Raw genomic sequence first — 12,460 nt, 5'->3', positions numbered from 1 at the left:
CTGGGCATGGTGGCGCGTGCCTGTAGTCCCAGCTACTCAGGAGGCTGAGGCAGAAGAATTGCCTGAACCCAGGAGGCGGAGGTTGCGGTGAGCCGAGATCGCGCCATTGCACTCCAGCCTGGGTAACAAGAGCGAAACTCCATCTCAAAAAAAAAAAAAAAAAAGGTAAATACAGTAACAATATTATGAGAGCACTGAAGATCTTTCACCCTCTTTGCTGATGACCAAGGAAGAGAATAAAAAGGAATGCTAACAGGATAATGTGAATATGAAAATATCACTAAAACATCCTTCCCACTAATCAGAATAAGTTGCATTACTGTTAATTTAACCACAAAATTACTGTTTCATCCATTAAAACTAAAAATATTAGATATATTTATGAAACAATATTTTGGCAGTCACACTAGAACATGTATGAACAATTATTTTTCTCAGAATACCAATCAATAACCTGTGATAATCACACACGTCAGTAAACTTTTTTCTGTATAAAAACCAGATAGTAAGTATTTTAGATTCTGCAAGACATACACTCAAAATTACTCAATCCTCCCATCACAGCACAAAAGCAGCCACAGACAACATATGAGTGGCCATGTTCCAACAGAACTTCATATATAGTTACTGATGTTTTAATTTCATATAATTCTAACATGATACAAAAAAAAATTTTTCTTTGAGGCAAGGTCTCTTGCTCTGTTGCCCAGGCTAGAGTGCAAAGGCACAATCTCAGCTCACTGCAGCCTCAACACACCAGGCTCAAGTAATCCTCCCACCTCTGTTTTCCAAGTAGCTGGGACTACACAATGTGTGCCACCACACCCAGCTAATTAAAAAAATTTTTTTTGTAGGCACAGGGTCTTGCAATGTTGCCTAGACTGGTCTCCAAGTCCTGGGCTCAAGCCATCCTCCCATCTCAACCTCTCAAAGTGCTGGGATTACAGACATGATACACCACAACTAGCCTCAGTGATTTTGCCTCAATGAAAAACTATTGTTGGTTCATTGGTTTTATAAAAACAGCTAAGGGGCCGGGCACGGTGGCTCAAGCCTGTAATCCCAGCACTTTGGGAGGCCGAGGCGGGTGGATCACGAGGTCAAGAGATCGAGACCATCCTGGTCAACATGGTGAAACCCCGTCTCTACTAAAAATACAAAAAGTTAGCTGGGCATGGTGGCGCGTGCCTGTAATCCCAGCTACTCAGGAGGCTGAGGCAGGAGAATTGCCTGAACCCAGGAGGCGGAGGTTGCGGTGAGCCGAGATTGCGCCATTGCACTCCAGCCTGGGTAACGAGAGTGAAACCCCCCCCCAAAAAAAAAAAAAAAAAAAAAAAAAAAAACAGCTGTTAGCCTGATTTGGACTGAAGGCTATTGTTTGCCAAATCCTACCACACATTATCACTAAGAAGTCATTTCTACATACTACATGATGAAAACCATTCATGTTACTTCAAAATCTCACTTAGAAGCTATTATCTACTAGTGTTATTTATTCACCAGATTCAGTCTTTATTTCATTTTACCTGATAGAAGCATGAAGGCCTAAGCACAACTGTCTTTGAAGAAATAATTTTAAGACTGATATTTAAAAAAAAAAAATGACACTTATTAAAAATAAACTCCAAAAGCGTCTCTAACTCCCGCCTCAAGAAATTCTCACACCTTGGCCTCCCAAAGTGCTAGGTTTACAGGTTATGAATCACCACATCCAGGATCCAAAAATATTTTTAGCAAAGGTTGCCACAAGTCAAAAGTAACTACAGTGACACCAGAGGAAATGGAGTTGTCATGAACTTCAAGGGCCAGTATCTCCCCAAAACAGCCAATAAGTTGGAAAAACTATCACAAGCAATTATTTGAACTAAGGAAACCCCTCAAAGATTTATATAAAAGACTTAAGAAAGAAGGGGTGGACTTCCTCGAAGAGTTAAGTATGAAATTACCATGTGACCCAGCTACTAGGCATATACCAAAAAGAACTGAAAGCAGGGACTCAAACAGATATTTGCACACCCATGTTCATAGCAACATTATTCACATTATCGAAACGGTGAAATCAACTCAAATGTCCAACACAGAGGGATGGATAATATGAAGTGTTATTATTTACATGATGGAAGATTATTAAACCATGACATGAAGTCCTGATACATACTGCAACATGCAAAAACCTTGAAAGCATTATGCTAAGTGAAATACACCAGACACAAATGGACAAATATTGTATGACTCCACTTATATGAACTACCTAGGAAAGGCAAATTCACAGAAACCTCAAATAGAGTTACTATGAAATGGCCAAAATAGACGAAGAGAGGAATGGAGGGTCATTCAACATGTACAAAGTTTGGGATGATGACCATCAACTGACGAATGGTAACAAAACGTGAAATAGCCATACAATGAAGTATTATGTGGCTAAAAAAAAAGGATGAAGTACTGATACATGCTAAAATAGGGATAAACCTAGAAAAACATCATGCTAATAGAAAAAAACAGTCACAAAAGTCTACATATTATATAATTCCATTCGCATGAGTCTCAAATAGATCTAGAGACAGGAAATGGTTTAATGGTTACTCAGGGATGGGGAAGTTGAGGTGTAGGAGGATGGTAATTAAAGAGTACAAGGTTTCCTTTGTTTTTTTAAACACAGTAAATTATCAAGCAAGAAGGTTTCATTTTAAAGTGATAAAAATGTGTTAAAATTGGCCCCACTTTATGTTAAGTAAAATAAGCCAGATATAGAGATAAATATTATGTGGTACCATTTATATTAATTACCTAAAATAAAATAGGCAAATTCAAAGGGAGAGAAAAAATCCAGGTTACCAAGTAGTAGGAATAGGGAGCTATTTGGAATTACTGCTTAATTAATAGTTTATGTTGGCGATGTTGAAACACTTTGGTATAGATAATGATGATTATATAACACTGTGAATATACGTAATGCACTGAACTGTATACTTACAAATGGATGAATGATACACTTTGCAAAAAATAAAAAGAAAATGAAGTCAGCTGGGCACAGTGGCTCATGCCTGTAATCCTAGCACTTTGGGAGGACGAGGCAGGCGGATTGCCTGAGCTCAGGAGTTCAAGACCAGCCTGGGCAGCATGGTGAAACTCCATCTCTACTAAAATACAAAAAAAAAAAAAAAAAAAAAAAAAAAAAGCCAAGAGGGACGGCACATGCCTATAGTCCCAGCTACTTCAGAGGCTGAGGCAGGAGAATTACTTGAAACCTGGGAGGCTGCAGTGAGCCAAGATCATGCCACTGCACTCCAGCCTGGGCAACAGAGTGAGACTCCACCACTAACAAAGTAAATAAAGTCACACACACTTTACAAAAACAAAAAGGGTACTGACCCCAATCAAAAAAAGAAAAAATCAGTTATACCCCACAATAATACAAAAAGCAAAATAACACATGATCACCTCAACAGACAGCAAAGACATTTTGAAAATCCAACACCCTTTCATGATAAAAAAAACACTAAGCAAACTATTAGGTTGATATCAAAGTAACTGCAGGCCGGGCATGGTGGGCTCACGCCTATAATCCAAACACCTTGGAGGCCAAGGTAGGCAGATCATCTGAGGTCGGAAGTTCAAGACCAGCCTGACCAACATGGTGAAACTCCGTCTTTAAAAAAAAAAAAAAAAAAGTAATTGCAGTTTTTGCATTGTTGGAATTTGCCATTTGATATTGGAATACATTCTTAAATAAATGTGGTTATGTTATATGTCATTTTAATGGGCATTTCTTGCTTTATGTTATTTTCGCCAAAGACTTATTACTTACTTTTTATTTTATTTCACACTATGGAAATGATGTTAGACAAAAAGCAAATTTGAGCAATTTCTTTTTTTTTTTTTTGAGATGGAGTTTCGCTCCTGTTACCCAGGCTGGAGTGCAATGGCGCGATCTCGGCTCACCGCAACCTCCGCCTCCTGGGTTCAGGCAATTCTTCTGCCTCAGCCTCCTGAGTAGCTGGGATTACAGGCACGCGCCACCATGCCCAGCTAATGTTTTTTGTATTTTTAGTAGAGACAGGGTTTCACCATGTTGACCAGGATGGTCTCGATCTCTTGACCTCGTGATCCACCCGCCTCGGCCTCCCAAAGTGCTGGGATTACAGGCTTGAGTCACCGTGCCCGGCCTGAGCAATTTCTTATCCAGGTTCAATATGGGTCATAAAGCAGTGGAGACAATTCACAACATCAGCAACACGTTTGGCCCAGGAACTTCAAACAAACGTATAGTGCAGTGGTGGTTCAAGAACTTGTGTGAAGCAGGTGAGAGCCTTGAAGATGAGGAGAGTAGTGGGCGGCCATGGGAAGTTGACAACAACCAATTGAGAGCAATCATCGAAGCTGATCCTCTTACAACTTACCCAAGTTGTCGAAGAGCTCAACGTCGACCATTCTACGGTCGTTCAGCATTTGAAGCAAATTGGAAAAGTGAAAAAGCTCAATAAGTGGGTGCACCTCATGAGCTCAGCAAAAATTTTTTTTAAAAATCGTCGTTCTGAACTGTCTTCTCCTCCTTATTCTACACATTAACAATGAACCATTTCTTAATCGGACTGTGGCATGCAATGAAAAGTGGATTTTAACCAACAACCAGTAACCAATAGCTCAGTGGTTGGACTAAGAAGCAGATCCAAAGCACTTCCCAAACCAAACTTGCACCAAAAAAAGGTCATGGTCACTGCTTGGTGGTCTGCTGTTGGTCTGATCCACTATAGCTTTCTGAATCCTGGTAATACCATTACATCTGAGAAGAATGCTCAGCAAATCATGAGATGCAAGGAAAACTGCAATGCCTGCAGCTGGCATTCATCAACTAAAAGGACCCAATTATTCACAACAATGCCCCACTACACGTTACACGACCAATGCTTCAAAAGTTGAGCAAATCGGGCTAAGAAGTTTTGCCTCATCTGCCATATTCACCTGACCTCTTCCCAACTCACTGCCACTTCTTCAAGAATCTCAACTACTTTTTGAAGGAAAAATGCTTCTACAATCTAGCAAGAAGCAGAAAATGCTTTCCTAGTGATCGAATCCTGAAGCATGGATTTTTATGCTGTAGGTATAAATAAACTGGCCAGGTACGGTGGCTCACGACTACAATCCCAGCACTTTTGGGAGGCCAAGGCAGGTGGATCACCTGAGGTCAGGAGTTTGAAACCAGCCTGACCAACATGGTGAAACCCCATCTCTACTAAAAATACAAAAATTAGCTGGGTGTGGTAGTAGGCGCCTGTAATCTCAGCTACCCAGGAGGCTGAGGCAGGAGAATCACTTGAACCTGGGAGGCAGAAGTTGCAGTGAGCCAAGATCTTGCCATTGTAATCCAGCCTGGGCAACGGGGTGAGACTCCATCTCAAAAAAAAAAAAGCAATGCACAATCCAAAAAGGAAACTGAGCAAAAAAATTCCACTTACAACAGCATCCAAAAGACAGACACACAGATGGATGCTCCTCAAATTACAATAGGGCTAAGTCCCAACAAACTCATCATAAGTCAAAAATACCGTAAGTTGAAAATGCATTTAATACTCCAGTAAACCCTACAATAAAGTTAAAAAATCATTAAGTAAAACCATGGGAATGAACAATTGTTTGTACCTATGAATAAATTTAACCTAGGTGTTGAAAAGTCTTATACAGTGAAAATTAGAAAACACTGTTGAAAGGAAATTTAAAAAAAAAACTAAAGAAATGGGAAGAGGCCAGGTGCACTGGCTCACACCTGTAATCCCAGCACTTTGGGAGACCGAGGTGGGCGGATCACAAGGTCAGGAGTTCGAGAACAGCCTGGCCGAAATGGTGAAACCCCGTCTCTATCAAAAATACAAAAAATTAGCCTGGCGTAGTAGCTAAATCCCAGTTACTTGGGAGGCTGAGACAGGAGAATCACTTGAACCCAGGAGGCAGAGGCTGCAGTGAGCCGAGATTGGGCCATTGCACTCCAGCCCAGGGAACAGTGTGAGACTCTGTCTCAAAACAAAAAAAAAAAAAAAAAAAGAAAGAAATGGGAAGACATCCCAAGTTCATTTTACTTAAAAATTTTAATACTGTGTTGTTAAAATGGCAATACTCAGGGCCGGGCGCGGTGGCTCAAGCCTGTAATCCCAGCACTTTGGGAGGCCGAGGCGGGTGGATCACGAGGTCAAGAGATCGAGACCATCCTGGTCAACATGGTGAAACCCCGTCTCTACTAAAAATACAAAAAATTAGCTGGGCATGGTGGTGCGTGCCTGTAATCCCAGCTACTCAGGAGGCTGAGGCAGGAGAATTGCCTGAACCCAGGAGGCGGATGTTGCGGTGAGCCAAGATCGCGCCATTGCACTCCGGCCTGGGTAACATAAGTGAAACTCCGTCTCAAAAAAAAAAAAAAAAAAAACACGGCAATACTCCCTAAAATGGTTTGCAGATTCAGTGCAATCCTCATGAAAATTCCAATGGCCTATTTAAAGAAATTAAAAGCTAATCTCAAATTCATATGGAACTGTATGCATGAGGTCCTAGGTTCATTCGATACTGCACACCTCCACCAAAAAGTAAAAATTACATTAAACAACAGAAAGCCTGAATAGCCAAAACAATAGAGATGCTCCTCAACTCACAATGGGGATACATCCCAATTGCCCCATCGTAAGTCGAAAATATATTATGTCAAACCATTGTTAACTACAGATGTTCAACTTACTCTGGGGTTACACCCAGATAAACCTATCATGAAGTTCAAAAATTCTAAGTAGAACCATCGTAAATCAGGGACCATCTGTATTGGAAAACAAAATAAGATTAAAGAACTCAGAGGCAGAATTCAGCTACAGTAATGAAAAACAGTGCGTACTAGTGGTCTAACAGTAGAAATATAGACCAACAGAATAAAATTTAAAAATTTAGAAATACAGCCTCACAAAAACATTCAATAATTTTTTCTTTTTTGTTTTTTTGAGACAGAGTTTTGGTCTTGTCCCCCAGGCCGGAGTGCAATGGTACAATCTCAGCTCACCACAACTTCCACCTTCCGGTTTCAAACATTCTCCTGCCTCGGCCTCCCAAGTAGCTGGAATTAGAGGCATGTACCACCATTCCCAGCTAATTTTGTATTTTTAGTACAGACAGGGTTTCTCCATGTTGGTTAGGTGCCCAGCCATATTCAATAAATTTTTGACAAGGAAAAAGCAATAGCAAATGGAAAAAGAATGGTCTTTTGAAAGGAATGTTAAAAAATTAGTCTATTTTAAATTCAATGGAAAAAGAATAATAGTCTCCTCAACATACGGTACTGAGAAAACTAGATTACCTAATAAACTTTGGCTTATACCTCATTCAATATAGATAAAAAGTAACTCAAGGCCGGATGCAGTGGCTCACACCTGTAATCCCAGCACTTTGGAAGGTCGAGGTAGGCAGATCACTTGAGGTCAGGTGTTTGAGACTAGCCTAGCCAAAATGGTAAAACCCCATTTGTTTACTAAAAATAAACAAAACAATTAGCTGGATGTTGTGGCATGTGACTGCAATCCCAGCTACTCAGAAGGCTGAGGCAAGAGAACTGCTTGAACCCAGGAGGCGGCAGTGTCAGTGAGCCAAGATCACACCACTGCCCTCCAGCCTGGGCAACAGAATGAGGCTGCATCTAAAAAAAAAAAAAAAAAAAGTAACTCAAAATGTATCAATGGCCTAAACATAAGAGTTAAAACTACAAAACTTTTATAAGAAAACTTAAGGATAAGTGTTCATAACTTCAGATCTGGCAAAAGATTCAGAGACTGAACAACAAAACTATGAGCAACAACAACAAAAAAAATAGATGAAGTTAGAATCCCCTCTTCAAAAAAAAGTAAAACTTTTTTTTTGAGACAGCATCTCAGTTTTTACCCAGGCTAGAGTTCAGTGGCATCATTTTCACTCACTGCAGCCTCTGGTCCCAGATTCAAGCAATCCTCCTGTCACAGCTTCTCTAGTAGTTCAGACTACAGGTGCATGCCATGTATTTTTTGTAGAGACATGGTTTTGCCAGGTTGCCTAGGGTGGTCTTGAACCCCTGAGCTTAAGAGATCCACCCACCTTGGCCTTTCAAAGTGCTGGGATTATAGACATGAGCCACCATGCCCACCCCTAAAACTAACACTTTTTAAATGAAAGAAAATTATCAAGAATGTGGGCTGGGAGCAGTGGATCATGCCCATAATCCCACCACTTCGGGAGGCCAAGGCTAGAAAATTACTTGAATCCAAGTTCCAGCCTGGGCAATACAGTGGGAACCTCTCACTGTAACAACAACAACGATTTGCCAGGCATGGTGGTACATACCTGTAGTCCTAGCTACTTGGGAGGCTGAGGTGGGAGGGAAGGATTGCTTCACCCCAGGGAAGTCAAGGCTGCAGTGAGTTATGATCACACCACTATAATCCAGCCTGGGCAACAGAATAGGACTTTGTCTCAGAAAGAAAAAGAATGTGAATGAGCCTACAGAAACAGAATGGGGAAAAAAATTTGGAAATCTTATCTCTATTTAAGCATTTAATATCCACAATATATAAAGAACTCACAATTTTTGAAAAAGGCAAATCCAATTTTAAAGTAGGCTAAGGAATAGGCACAGTGGCTCACTTTGGGAGGCCAAGACAAGAAGAACACTTGAGCTCAATCAGGAGTTCGAGCCAGTCTGGCCAACATGGTGAAACCCTGTCTCTACTAAAAACACAAAAATTAGCAGGGTGTGGTAGCAGGCCCCTGTAATCCTAGCTACAGAGGGTGAGGCAGAAGAATCACTTGAATCTGGGAGGCAGAGGTTGTAGTGAGCTGTGATCCTCCCACTGCACTCCAGCCTGGGTGACAGAACAAGACCCTGTCTCAAAATAAATAAGATAAAATAAAATGCTTACAATGGTGAATTTTAACTTATTTAATTTTAAAATTTGTATTTTTTTTTTGTAGAGACAAGGTCTCCCTATGTTGCTCAGGCTGGTCTCAAACTTCTGAGTTCAAGTGATCCTCCTGTCTTGATCTCCCAAAGTGCTGGAATTATAGGTGTGAGCCACTACAATCAGGCTTAAGTTATTTAAGTTTTACCTCCATTTTTTTTTTTTTTTTAATGAGATGGGAGTTTCACCCGTCACCCAGGCTTGAATGCGACAGCACAATCTCAGCTCACTGCAACCTCCATCTTCTGGATTCAAGCAATTCTCCTGCCTCATCTTCCCAAGTAGCTGGGATTAAAGGCGCCCACCACTATGCCCAGCTAATTGTATTTTCAGTAGAGACAGGGTTTCACCATGTTGCCCAGGCAAGTCTTGAACTCCTGACCTCAGGTGATCCACCTGCCTGGGCCCAGCTGTTTTATCTCAAATTTTAAAAACTGGCTACCTTCCAAGATAAAACTATTTTTTGAAGGAAGCATTCATCTCCAGTATAATAAAAGGAAAGAACATTTTATTACTTCATAGTTATACTTACAATGTGATTGTTAATAAATGGCTACAACTCAGAAGTCAGACAAAGATATAAATCCTCATACTAGAAAGAAGTTACATTTTCTAGCCGGGCATGATGGCTCACGCCTGTAATCCCAGCACTTTGGGAAGCTGAGGCAGGCAGATCATGAGGCCAGGAGTTCGAGACCAGCCTGGCCAATGTGGTGAAACCTTGTCTCTACTAAAAATACAAAAATTAGCCAGGCTTGGTGATGGGTGCCTGTAATCCCAGCTACTCAGGAGGCTGAGGTTGCAGTGAGCCAAGACCAAGCCATTGCACTCCAGCCTGCAGGACAGAACGAGACTCTGTCTCAAAAAAAAAAAAAAAAGTTACATTTTCCTGTGAGGTACAGGATGGGACAGATTTGCAGATGACATCTGCCTTTCTATTGATGTTTTCTGGCCAAATTTATATGCAGACCACAAATACAAGTAATCAAATTCCTACCTCTCATCAGAGCGAGACCATTATCTCACAAACAAAAAAAATTCCTACCTCTCATTTTAACCTTCCATTTACAAAAAGACAAGAATCCACTAAAAATATATTATGTAGTTAAGTTTTCTTAGTACTCTGCAACAGTAGAGGTAGCCTAACAGTAAATGCTCTGAAAGCAGATGGCCTTAGTTGGAATACCAGCACCATCACTTGGACAAACAATTAAATCTCTCTAAGCTTCAATTTCTTAATGTGTAAACCTGAAATAATGGTTGTGTCTAGTAACTTAGGTAGGGTTCTTTTGAGGATTAAATGAGATAATACTTATTAAGTGCTTAGTACAGACGCTGGCTGCCTGGCATATGTTAACTATGAGAAATAAGGATAGCAGCAAATATCTACCATGTGCCAAGTACTATACTAGGAATTAATTTTCAAAACACCTTACAGATTAAAAACTAAGGTTGAAAGTTTCCTTGTCTAAGGGAAGCACAGGACTCAAGTACGGTCTCAAATGGAAGCCTGTCCAATTTCAACTCCAAAGCCTATATTCTTTCTACAATCCCAAGCTGCCTTTCTATATAAGACATTTCATTCATCTTTATCACTTTTGGCATTATTTGTCAATGGAGAGGGAAGTTAACTAGTTATTTCACATTTACTTTTGAAGGCCAGCAGTTTACTCTAGCAGCTTGAAACCAACCTGGGCAACATAGGGAGACCCTGTCTCTACAAAAAATTTTTTAAAAGTTAGCCGGGTACGACCGAGCATAGTAGCTCGTGCCTGTAATCCCAGCACACTGGGAGGCTGAGGCAGGTGGATCACTTGAGCTCAGGAATTCTAGACCAGCCTGGGCAACATGGCAAAACTCCATCTCCACAAAAAACCAAAACTTAAGACAGGTGAGGTGATGCCTGTGCCAAGGGGCTGAGGTGGGAGGATTGCTTGAGTCCAGAAGGCAGAGAACTGAGATTGCACCACTGCACTCCAGCCTGCATGACAGAGTGAAATCCAGTCACACATACACACACACACACAATAAAACTATAATGGGCAAGGCAAAGTAACTCACGCCTGTAATCTCAGCACTTTGGAAGGCCAAGGCAGGCAAATTGCTTCAGCTCAGAAGTTTGAGACCAGCCTGGCAAACAGGACAAAACTCTATCTCCACTAAAAATACAAAAATTAGCCAGGTGTGGTGGCACACACCTGTGGTTCTGGCTCCTCAGGAGGCAGAGATGACAGGATCGCTTAAGCCCGGGACACAGAGGTTGCAGTGCACCAAGATCCTGCCACTGAACTGCAGCCTGGGTGACACAATGAGACCCCCATCTCAAAAATAACCCATAATGACTTCCAGCCTGGTCAATGTTAACAAATTCCCAGTAAAAAATGGGAAAGATCCGGTGAGATTTTTCAATTAGATTTTTTTTGTTTTTTTTGAGATGGAGTCTCACTCTCTCGCCCAGGCTGGCGTGCAGTGGCGTGATCTCAGCTTACTGCAACCTCTGCCTCCTGGGTTCAAGCAATTCTCTACCTCAGCCTCCCAAGTAGCTGGGACTACAGGTGTGAGCCACCACACCGGGCTAATTTTTTGTACTTTTGGTAGAGATAAGGTTTCCCCATGTTTGCCAGGCTAGTCTCAAACTCCGGACCTCAGATGATCTGCGCACCTCAGCCTCCCAAGGTGCTCAAATTACAGGCATGATACACCACGCCTGGCCTCAATTGGATTTAATCTGTGATTTTTCCCACTACGTAGCAGCCAAAGGAAAGAAACAGAAACAAGGGCTTGGAACCTTGGGTCACACCTGTGATCTCAGCACTTTGGGAGGCTGAGACAGGTAGATCTGTTGAGGCCAGGAATTCGAGACTAGCCTGACCAACATAATAAAACCCCGTCTCTACTAAAAATACAACTATTAGCCAGGAGTGGTGGTGCGCACCTGCAGTCCCAGCTACTCAGGAGGCTAAGTAAGGAGAATCACTTGAACCTGGGAGGCAGAGGTTTCAAGTGCACCTTGCAAGATCGTGCCATGGCACTCCAGGCTGGACTCTATCTCAAAAAGAAAAGACAAAATAAAAGAAAAAAGAAAAGGAAAAGGGAAAGAAAAGAAACAGAAAACAGGTTTGTAAATACAAAACCCAATGTTCACAGGAAAAATTCAGGTAGAAAAAAATATAATTTCAATCGTTACACAAAAATAGAGGCCTAGATGGAAGGGCTGCTTGAGCCCAGGAGTTTGAGACCTAGCCTGGGCAAAATAGTGACACCCTGTGGCTTTTTAGAAACAAAATATTAGGCTGGGCGCGCTGGCTCACACCTGTAATCCCAGCACTTTGGGAGGCTGAGGAGGGCGGATCACCTGAGGTCAGGAGTTCGTCACTAGTGTGGCGAACATGGTGAAACCCTGTCTCTAAAAAATAAATTTTTTTTTAATTAAAAAAAAAAAGGAGGCCGGGCGCGGTGGCTCAAGCCTGTAATCCCAGCACTTTGGGAGGCCGAGGCGGGTG

At 41.5% G+C, this 12,460-nt stretch overlaps 1 protein-coding gene across 15 annotated transcripts in view; it reads right to left on the bottom strand.

The window, feature by feature from the left end:
- NSD1 (nuclear receptor binding SET domain protein 1) overlaps positions 1-12,460 on the bottom strand; it is a 159,392-nt gene that overhangs the window by 118,542 nt on the left and 28,390 nt on the right. The window contains exon 2 of one of the 15 annotated variants that reach the window (XM_032269933.1): positions 4,401-4,432. The exons of the other annotated variants lie outside the window; for them this stretch is intronic. The gene's annotated coding sequence lies outside the window, so the exon portion shown is untranslated. The remainder of the gene's footprint in view (positions 1-4,400; positions 4,433-12,460) is intronic. 15 annotated transcript variants of the gene reach the window in all.

This window comes from Sapajus apella, unplaced genomic scaffold, assembly GCF_009761245.1.
Source record: "Sapajus apella isolate SASKATOON/1434 unplaced genomic scaffold, GSC_monkey_1.0 scaffold200, whole genome shotgun sequence".
In the NCBI taxonomy this organism is placed as follows: Eukaryota; Metazoa; Chordata; class Mammalia; order Primates; family Cebidae; genus Sapajus; species Sapajus apella.
The sequence above is the reverse complement of the archived record's forward strand: the minus strand, read 5'-3'. Positions and strand labels throughout refer to the sequence as shown.